Below are 11431 nucleotides of genomic sequence, written 5' to 3' on the forward strand. Positions count from 1 at the left end.
TAAGGCAAAACAATTGTCTTTGAGTTTATCTACCAGCTGTTCTTGTAGATTGTTAGCAATGTCATCTATACGTCTGTCGACAGTGTCATTGGACAGAGGGATAGTTTTTAGTTTTGCTGCACTGGCGTTGTCCAGCATGACAGAGACCATGTCTAATGCTGCAGGATGTATCAGCTCCTCTGCTATGGTGTGGGGCTTTTTGCACTGCGCAATTTGGTACGCCACCTTATATGATGCTAACAGCGCTCGATTGTTTACTGAAGTAGCATTCACAAAGCGGGATGACTGTTGGCAATATTCAGCACGTTTTCGCTGAAAAAACTAGCGGCTTATCGGCGTGATTGGGGTGTAATGTATTTAAGTGACGCGCTAATTTATTTGGCTTCATGCTGTCCGCTACGAGCGTTTTTAGACAGCAAACACACCGGTCTTTCCTCTTCTCCAACTGTGGTCACAGTGAAGCCAAGCGCTAAATACGCTTCGTCGTATTTCCTCGTCTTAGCTTTTGGGTGACTTTCTTTTGTCTCATTATCTTTGTCTCTCTCTGCTTTTCTTTTCATCCCTGTTAAAAACTTTTCCATGTTGGGGGTTGTTGAGTAACGGAGGCTATAGACAGAACGCAGTCGAAGCTTTCTGTTCAGGCTACTCAACACTAACAAGGCAACTATTGTCTCGTGAAATGTTGCACTCTCACAAACATGACAGAAGTAACAATGAGAGCGCCACTGCCATCCACTGTAGTGAATGTGCAATTACACTTTATACTAGTACGGCCATATAAAATCCTGTTCCCCAGGGTTACACGTGCCCCCCCCCCCAGGTATCGCACCACGCCTCCCCCCCCCACCCCAGGGGGGCGCGCCCCACTATTTGAGAAGCACTGATCGATATCAACATCTACGTTCATATTACCATATTTTCACGACTATAAGGCGCACCGGATTATAATGCGCGGCAGTATAGGCTGTAGTTACGCTATGCAACCGTTAGATAGTGCCCCGCTAAAGAGAATGTCAACAAAACAGTCAGATAGGTCAGTCAAACTTTACTAATAGATTACAAACAAGCTTTCCACAACTCCATTCACTCCCAAAATGAATAAACGGCTGTATTTATGATTTTCTCTGAGGTAAAGCATTTTCGTGACACATCTTTAACATCTATGAACAACAGCAAGGCATAACATTTTACTTTTCCTCCATTTAGTCAACACACAAAACCGTCTCATACTGTTATGGTAAATTAAACGTTAGTGCAATCGCAATATAGTGACACCCGTCATGTGCAAAAACAATAAAGCGGTAGGATAACTGTAAACTGTAAACACACAAAAGAAAAACATGAAGCTCACTCTATCAGCTCCTCATCTAAGAATTCCTTGACTTCTTCTTCTGAAGTGTTTGAATTGACCATCTCACTGAATGGGCCATCCAACACGTCCGGCTCCATCGCATCAAGTCAATCAATCGAGTCAGTGTCGCTGTTGTTGTTGTTGTTGTTGTTGTTGTTAAATCACCTCAGCCGCCTGAGGATGGTCCTCACATGCGGTAGACTGCCTTGGGGGTGGGAGACGAGTTCTGACATTGTTTGACCGATCTGACGTTGGTGTCGTTCTGCGAGCAGTGCCGGACACCGCAGCCAGAGATGTTCCGACGATTCCTCCTCCTCGCCGCATAATCTGCAGCGAGGATCTTCTGTCTTCCTCGTGAGGTGTTGCCACCGTCGTAGGGATGTATGATGACAGCATCGGAATCGGGCTAGGTCCGTAGCTTCAGCCCGAGAGAGTTCAATTCAAGAGGGTACAATTTTGACAGAAGTTGGGTGTGGTTCCTCTCGGAATCTTTCGTGGGCAGACGGAGCATCGAGCGTCGTTGGCGACTGTAGGTTGATGTCGTGGTTCGGCGGTTTTCCCCCGACCAAGCCGACACAGGAAGCTTATGGGACTCTTTTGCTTAGGTCGAGTCAGGCCAGTGCAACGTTTGTGGAAGGAGCGTTGACAACCCGGACAGTCGATTGGAGGTTGGTCACGACGAAATCCCTTGCCACACCATGGACATGGTGGGCCCGGGTTACTCTCGATGTCGCCCGCTAGTAGGAGAAGATCACGGAGATGCAGCGCGGGACGTGCAGCTCCGTCGGCCGAAAAAACTCGGTGAGTTCTCCCTTGTGGCAGTCTGGGTGTGGCAGATCTGGATTTGTATAGCCGTCTCCGAAGAGCTGGCTTGACACGACATGGCGCGGGAAGGCTCCAGTTGTCTGCATATTGTGTCGTGGCAGTTCGGGGACAATTCCCGTCTTCCTGAAAGCTCGGACCACAGTTGAGACTGATATATCAGCCCGGGCATTTACGAGCCACCGACAGATGGTGGTGTATGTCGTCCGGCGATGTCTCCCCGTTTTGGTGAATGTGTGTTCGCCTTCTGTCATCCACTGCTCCCACGCAGTACGCAGTCTGGCTTTAAATGCTCTGTTTACACCAACATCTAGCGGCTGGAGTTCTTTTGTCAATCCACCTGGTATGACGGCATGCACTGAATTAGTGCGCTTCACTTGTTTTTTTGATATTATCGGTGATATGTGAGCGCATGGAGTCGTTGATCAACAGGGACGGAGCTGTTTGAAAAAAGCCACCTGGTCTCTTCACTTAAATTTCTCTCAACCATTCTCTGATCTTTTCTTCATCCATCCATCCCTACGTGTCTAAATGCACAAACTATACGTATACCCCGGGGTATCTAATCTTATCTCAAGTCCCCCTATGCAACCCAAAATCTTTAACTTTGCCAACATAAATACTAAATATAACAAGGAGTAACATACTCACATTGCCAGGTGAACCTGGGACAATCAAACTTTACTTTGCACTAAACCATGTGCATTCTAAGGAAAGAAAGGACTCCACTGCCTCAGCAGTTACAATCACCGGCAGCCAAGGGAGTCAAAATCAGGAATCAGGAGAAACCAAATGAGCAAATCTGTTGAACTGACAACTAAAAAGGGTTTAAATAAGGACAGGAAGTGAATCTTGATTGATTATGACAATGTGATATGCTAGCTGCTAGCATGAACTTATTTTTAAACGTTAGCTGGAGCTTGCTTGTCCTCTTGTTGAAGTAATGTACAGTGTATTGGTATTAATTGTAGCTCAAACATTTCCATATTCACCTTATGTATCCTGCAAATTCTTTAACTCTGGTTCCATTTCAATGTGTTAGCATTAACAAGGCAGGCAACCCCTTAAACTTTAAAACAATTGCTGTATTCACTTGAAAATATGAGCAGGAAAAAAAGTGGCCATCGAGGTATTTAGTTAACATGTTTACTTTATAAGAACTCGCTGTACATTGACAACTAAATGTTTTGTGTATATAAACCAGGGGTGTCAAACTCCCTTTGGTCAGTGGGCCGAATACAGCTTAATTTGAGATCAAGCGGGCTGGACCAGTAAACTCCTTGCAAAATTACATAGAACTAACAATAAGCCCACTTTTTTCCTTTGTATTAGTCACTAATACTAATAATTAGTGCAAAGAATGGGTAACCTATCAAAACGCTTATTAACAGAATTTTCCTTTTACTCTATGAACAATATATTATGAACAAGAAAATAACATAAATCAATGTTAATTCATGTTCATCACGAACTAAAACACTGCGCCCCCTAGCGGATAATAAAAGAACTATACATTTTAAAGAAAATTCATATTTTTTATACAATGCAGCTTTCTTCCCCGGGCCGTTCCAAACCACCAGACGGGCCGGATCTGGCCCGCGGGCCGTATGTTTGACACCCCTGATCTATACTGTCTCCAACCTATGCTGTTGCTGATGTGACTTTTGACATAAACAGCATTAAATGAGAGAGCTACACTCTCTATGACAAGTTTCTCGCTTGCGCCCCCTAGCTTTTTTCCCCTCTTTTCTCAAGCACTCCCCGTTTTTGTCTTTGTGATATTTGACGTAAACATCTCATCTGCCTTGATTAAAATGAATGGTTCACCCGTGATGTTTGTGTCAAAAACTAAATGCGAAAAAACAAGTTCCCCATCACCTGGCGTCAAAATAAATCCTATTGCAACTTTAATCTTGTCCTTTTGAAATGTTTTTCTCTTAAAAATGATTTAACTTCCTGTTCTCACGGGAAAAGTAGTTTTGCACAAATAGACATTACATCGCTGACGCCAAACCAAACAACTTCCTCTTCATGTAGCGTCAAAATAAATCATTTTCCACTTTATATTATTCAGAGAGAACAAAAAAGTAAAACGACTGAATGAATCCCCTTATTACAGCAAAAGTAGATACAGACCTTGAATTTCCTAAAATGAGGCAGAAAGTATTTTGGGGTGGATGTGAACGTTGACTTACTTTGGCATGCTGAGATTTTTCTTCAAGGAGTGCTTGGAGATCCCGGTGGCAGCGGTCCACCCACTCCCAAGGCACTGCAAACCTGACTCCTGAGGCTAGTGTCATAGTAATTTCTGTCTGTTCTTTAAATTTGCATTCATTGGCTGCTATATATATATTTTGATTTTGATTTCTGACAGATAGTATCTTTTTGAACTCAACCATTTGAACAGTCAGACTCCTTTCCCCCCTACCCACGCAGTTCCTCAACTACTTATTGACACCCAACTCTCTGAGGTAATTGTGTATCCACACACACACACACCGAAGATATTCTTCTCCGCTGGTGAAAATAACCGGTCGCCTTTCCTCAGGTGGGAGTGACATCCGAAAATGTGCCTCAGCCCTCCTCATATAATTCTCAAACAGACCGCGGTGGCGAATACCACTCGACCACTTTACAATACGGAACCCAGTCCTGTCTGAGCCGGCTTTGAATGCACTGTCCCCCCACCACCCCCCTCCCCACAACTCTTTTCTTCCGCCATGCAAATTTTTTTATTTTTTTACACCCTATGTCACAATTTCAGCTCCCACACGCCCGCAACCGCCAGCGTCATCACACACACTGCTTACACAGTGGCGGGTATGCCAGAATCTTCCAGCCGCCCTCACGCGGGGGTCACCTATGCCTAACCTTAGTCCCACTCTCTTGGCTATTTGTCATTTAGTGCAGCTCAGCCGCCTGGAAACGCACTGCACTGCTTTGCGGTTCCCCAAGTTTCCAGCGCACAAGAGAGAGGAGAGCACAAGCAGAAGAGAGGTGGAGTGAGAATGTCAGGTTCACCTGTGGATCTGTCACGCCATGCCCGCTGCCCCCACTAGCTGCCTGGGTAAGCTGCTCTCCGCTCATCCCCCTGAGTGTATGTTCTCATTTTTGAAAGTCATCTTGGCGGGGGAACAAACATGACTTGTGCTGCTTTTTGCCTTCAGGGAAACGAATCATCAGCGTTTTTCTAAAGCACTGGCATGACGGTCAAAGGTCAGAGGTCAACATTTCCCAGAACCACGGTGAGCACGCCTTTCATTTCAATGTGAAAGATAATTTACAAGTGTTTGAAGGGATGAACACGGCCACAGAATTGACTCCGCACTGCCATTGACATTGCTAGACGTCAATTATGATCAGGGAGAGCTGAATTGAAAGCTAATCTATCAACAAAGTAACACTTAACTAGTTATTAAATGTTACTAAAATGTGTAAAATAGTACTAAAATTAGACGGATTTAAATGAACTTGGATTACGATGCAGACAGAAAAATAAGTTTAATCTAACCTTACACTTAACCTAATTCAAATTTTGTATTGAAGTATGATACCTTCTCCCGGCTTAGCCATTTGCCCCGCCTCCACCCTGACTTTCCCAATCGATCGGGCTATTTGCTTTTGTATTCCCTTCAAAATATTTTGAAAATGATGCACACATGTCCTCACAACAGCACAACAACTTGCCAACGAGAAGTAAAATATACTCCTTGTATTAGCGATCGCTCCGCCATTCTTGCTGAGTGACAGGGGAAAAAAACCTGAAAAAAATGCAACACTCTGCCCGATGGTCACATATATCTGTTGCACACGGAAGATGAGGCAAAAAAGAATGCGCTAAAATTATAAACAGCCTCTCACGTCTTGGCTACCTGGATTTCTCGTAGCTCGAAATTTGTCTCGTATCGAGATAAAATATTTTGCTCAATTTTACTCGTATGTCGGGGTGCTCGTTTGTTGAGTAGTATAACATTATAAGGCTGTTGTATAAAAATGAGTATACGTGCTTCGGTGTCTAATTTTTGCTAGCTCTGCGGCATGTTTCATCGCAAGTGCAGGAAGCGGATTGGTTGGTGTGGAGCGCAACCGGTATTGCACACTCGTAGGTCAGGCTAGGGTCACAGTCCAAGCGCCAAAGGCTCAGCGGTGTCTTCCCTAATCACTGAAGACGACGGCTACACGAGCGCTGCACCTCTCACCCCCGAGACTGAAAAACTCTCCCCTGTCCATTTTCATGGCACTAACGGAAGCATCTTAACAGGTATGCTGTTAGGGATTGATTGGCTTTGTGGTATTTTTTCCTTCCCTGTGTGACCTGTCTTTGTTTCTCCAGATATGGACCAAACATCGCCTAAGAAAATCCTCTAACCCACAGTTGCCTTATTCGGGCCCTTTCGGGTATGGAATGATAGAATCCAGCAGGGTATGAAGATACACTGCAAATGTGTTCCACAGAGAGCAGGCTTAGTTAAAATGGCACACTGGTGCCGTTACAATGCTACGTTTTTAGTGAATTTGTTTTGAAGTCGTTTTCTTGAATTGAATGCTTTGATTGTCATTATATAAGTATAGTGAGATTTAAAGCTTTCACCACTTAGTGTACAAATAACAACAAACAGACAAATGAATTGTCAATAAAGATGTAGTCCAAGTGTGGTCAGCAGAACAAGTACAATTATCAATGATCAACTTCAAGGGCAGTCTTTTGGAGGTCTAGCACGACATCAATCGTCACTACGGGAAGGAGATGTATCAACCGAGCAAGTTTTGGGATGTCGTTACCTTCACAGTCAACTGATAACTGGCTGCATTTCTGGTTGATGTGTCATTTTTGACCTCTGGCGACCAATGTGTCTGCCAGAGCACTCAATAAAGACGACTTCAGCTGGTCTCTCCACTTCCTCACTCAACCTTTGAATCAACACAGCTTGTGCTACAAGTGGGGAAATTCACTTTATATTTGTGTATTTATAAACTTTAAAAAAGTATCTTGCCGGCTGGACTTTACGATTCATGTTTGTGTCTGTCTGCGTTACGGTAGGATTTATTCTGTAATACTATTATTATGTGTGCATTTAATCATTTTTGTATGGAAGCTTCTTCAATTTGTCTGAAGAGCACTCGGGATCGTAGCAAGTCACCGAGTCCTCCTTCCAAGGACTGTTTACTGGACTTCTACTCAAGGAATGCAGACCTGGAAGGAGGCTTAAGAAGATGCTTATGCAGCTTGATGGCCATCCAAGCAACCTTTGTGATTACTCGCTTATTGTCGTAAATGACCGCACGGGAAAATTATTTGTGTTGGAGACGATGTCGGATTGTATTCTCACTTGCAAGTAGATCATCAGAGATGCAAATTTAATTAAATGTCAATAATTCAGTCAGATATCTGCTTGCATTGTTTTATTAATATATATTGAAGTGTAATTATTGATGAACCTAACAGTTACCCATGTTGAGTTGATTGCTCTAAATAACCTGATATTAGTGTTCTTCTTTTTGCTCTGAAGGATTTTGGGAGGCAAGTGACAAAAACAAGGATAAGACTTCAATAAAGCTTCAATGGGGAATTCTCTTTATATTCATAAGGGAAAAGACAACTTGTAGATCTGACTCCAGTTTAAAGCTCTCGCTCTCTCTCGCCGTCCAAAGTTCATTTGAATATTATTAATAGCCTTATAATTAACTTGATTTTGTAGTGGGGCTTTGAGATCTTTCAGGTTTCTTGGACAGCCAAGAAGAAGCAATTGTGGGAATGCATCTTAATTTGAGATCAAGCGGGCCAGACCAGTAAACTCATTGCAAAATTACATAGAACTAACAATAAACCCACTTTTTTCCTTCGTATTAGTCACGAATACTAATAATTAGTGCAAAGAATGTGTAAATTATCAACATGTTTATTAAAATAATTTTCCTTTTACATTATTAACAAGAGAATAACATTAGAACAAATAAATGTCACTTCATGTCTGCATATACGAAGACACTGCGCCCCTAGCGGATAATACAAGAACTACAAATTTTAAACAAAATTCATATTTTTTTTATTCAATGCAGCTTTCTTCCCCGGGCCGTCCCAAACCACCTGACGGGCCGGATCCGGCCCGCGGGCCGTATGTTTGACTTTCAAAGATCGTCTGACCGGGTGGAGATGGTCAAATCACGTTCAGCCTCACTTTAAATTTCACTTTGGTTGGTGCAGAAAATGAGATGAGATGTCATCACTTACACTTAAACGTATTGTTACAATACATGTATTGTTAAATGTATTGTTACAATACATAGTTGAACGTGGTTGAACGTGATTTGACCATCGAATTTAGAAAAAAATGTAAATTTTAAGTAGAGAGGTCCTTGTTTTGTACGTTTAGTCACCCCATATGCTTTTCCACATTTAACCAAAAAAAGGATAGTCCTCCTTTCTTAAAAAAAAATATAGAAAAAGAATTTCTCCGGGCACGGAGTGACTTCTGGCCCCGCCCATTTTGGCCATTTCGGGTACACTTGCTCGAACCGTGATTATCATTTTGAAAAGATGGAAAGAAACGCGATACACCAGAAAATGTATGAATTGTGCTACGCAAAAGCGCAGGTGAGTATTGGCATGTGTTTTAATTCACCACTTGAATCTCATCTATAACGCCGCCATGGTTTTTTTCTTGCACTGGCTTGGGACTTTGGTTAAGAGCTAATGTGGCTCAATTTGTCACTTTCAATGTCTACCACACTTTCATCACACTCCGACCGACCTTTTAGGTGTTTTTTAGACACGACTGGTTCGACTTTTAATCAAGTTCGATGGGATTTTGGTATCTAGCGAACCCGCCCCATTAGCGTCACGTTTTCGCCATTATATAGCTTGATTTGTATGAATAATCCCTTTTATTGTTGTTGGAGTATTACAATATGGGTGTTTGAAGAGTATTTTGGTTATAAAGCATGTAACAACGTGGGTGCGCCATTTAGGCTTTTCGGCCACTCCCATGGCTAAACTAATCTCGTCTTCGTGCAGTTTAGCTAACTTTTGAAGCCTAAATTCATTTGTGCCCCCACGAAGCCAAAGAGCACAGTTCGGTTTAAAAGTCTTCAAAATTTGAGCCTGCTTAATGCCTGTACTGTATTGAAGAAGAGAACCAGGACACAGTCATCCGGTAACGTCTTTTACTTGGAACCAAGAGCGCAACATTACAGACACCAAAGTACGCATGCGCCAGCGTGCAACAGGTGGACTAAACCAGTGTTTCCCAACCACTGTGCCGCGGCACACTAGTGTGCCGTGAGCGATGGTCAGGTGTGCCGTGGGAAATTGCAAGAAGTCATACAATGTGATATTGAGAGAGAAAAATTAATATGAATATAAGGAGATTAAAATGGAACTATTGCAAGGTTCAAATCAAAATATGACGAACGTTAAATTGTAGATTATACTATTATTTGATTCAAGTTGTGAAACAGTAATTTTGTTGCTTATTTTTCTCTAAGTCGAAACGGAGGTTGTCTAGTTTCTAGGGCAGTGTTCTCGTTACCTCTGCGTCCTGCGTCTGATACGCACAGCTTTTCTTCCAGACGCACAATTTCAAGTAATGTGCTTTTTTCGGACGCAAAGAAATTTTTATCAAAAAAAAAAAACCAAAACACATATATCCGATAGCAAACCAATTTATTCCACATAATCTTTGCGAAATAATTCTCGCGAGACTAGCAGACACTAGCAGACGAAGGAGAGAAAGCGATAGCAAGAGTTTCGTAATAGTGTAAGAAAGATAAAAAATGTTTCAGAAAAAGCAAAACAGTCTGGATAGTTATTTCGCAGTTAAAAATACAACTAGTAAGAAAAGAACTGCAGAAGATTCGATCGATGATCATGAAGCAAAACGGGGGAAGCAAGGAAAAATACGCACATTTCAAAAGACTTTTGGCTGCAAAGAGAGGAGGATCTACGAGCTGAAAGACTAGTACAATGATAAATAAACCCTAACCCTAAACCATATAATAAATAAATGAAATCGGAATGTTTATATATCGTTGTTTATGTTTTATTTGCATCCGTAGTATGTTGGGACTCGTGACAAGTTTCCTGGGACGCACAGTTTTCAGACAAGCGAATCCCTGGGACTCGCAGTGTGCCAATTGTAAAATTATCACTGCTAGGGCATCAACTTTTGCCGACGTAAAGTCTGTGTGAGCACAATTTTTTTTGCGGAATATTAGGAGATTTAAGTAATATTTAGAGAAAAATCATAAAATGATGCGATCAATAGCTTTACTTGTTTATTTGCATCACTCAAACCGGAAGTTGTTCAGGGTCCACAGGCTAAATTTTCGTGACATTAGGTCATTGTGAAAAATTAGATTTTGGAATAATTTCTGATGCGATTTCTGCTGATAAAACTTCGATGAGAATAACTATTATAAATATAGGCGACAAAGATTTTCAGATGGTGGTGTCCCTTGAGATTTTTTTCAATGCAAAAAGTGTGCCTCGGCTCAAAAAAGGTTGGGATACACTAGACTAAACAATTTTATCCCTAATAGGTTGGAATACACCACATCATTTAAATTTAAAGCAGTATTTTATTCAAAATAACCCGTTTTCTTCTTAACAAAGTATTTGTGTTTTAGTTTTGTTTTTACAAAAAAACAAGTATGCAAACAACAGAATGAACAGCAGTGTGTATCATTTACTTAGTTATTGAAGATATCTGCTTGTTTTTTTATGCATGGTCTGAGCGTCTCAGTAAAGGCGGGTCATACGGAACCGATTGATACACTGTGTTAGACTAATCATTTTAGCACCTGACTCCATTTCCTTAACTCTGTCTTATCCCGTCTAACAACGGAGCGTGTTCAGCATCGGAGGAGACAAACCAGGGTTGAGCGAGCGAGTTAATCCACAGATGATTTATTCCTGACAAATTGATCCGTACAGAGCTCCGGGTCTCCCTCCCAAAGAATAACCCTCTGAGAGTCGCTGTCCCAAGCGGAGGATGAGAAAGACATCACCCAGACTCTCATTTGCCCAGTTATAGTATTACACAAATGCATATTCATTCGCTGATTGACAATGATGCGGACTGGTCCACGACTGCCGAGAGGGGGTGTCTTCTCCGGACTTCACACTCTCCATCCTGGAATCCACATCATCCAGACCTGATCTGTCTCCACATCAGCATGAGTCCAACCTCAAAAGAAGAATCTCAGACAGAGCCTTTTGTTCATATTGTGATTGAGTTTAGATCCAGAGTTTAATCCTAC

The 11431-nt window shown here is 42.1% G+C and overlaps 1 long non-coding RNA gene across 1 annotated transcript; it reads left to right on the top strand.

Annotated features, from left to right (window-relative positions):
• Positions 1-4315: 4315 nt before the first annotated feature.
• On the top strand, positions 4316-5265 carry LOC144181125 (uncharacterized). Its single transcript, XR_013324617.1, has 4 exons — positions 4316-4462; positions 4548-4644; positions 4722-4993; positions 5079-5265. It is a non-coding gene; the product is annotated as an uncharacterized LOC144181125 (long non-coding RNA).
• The last annotated feature ends 6166 nt before the right edge of the window (positions 5266-11431 follow it).

This window comes from Stigmatopora nigra, chromosome 23 (assembly GCF_051989575.1).
Source record: "Stigmatopora nigra isolate UIUO_SnigA chromosome 23, RoL_Snig_1.1, whole genome shotgun sequence".
Taxonomy (NCBI): domain Eukaryota; kingdom Metazoa; phylum Chordata; class Actinopteri; order Syngnathiformes; family Syngnathidae; genus Stigmatopora; species Stigmatopora nigra.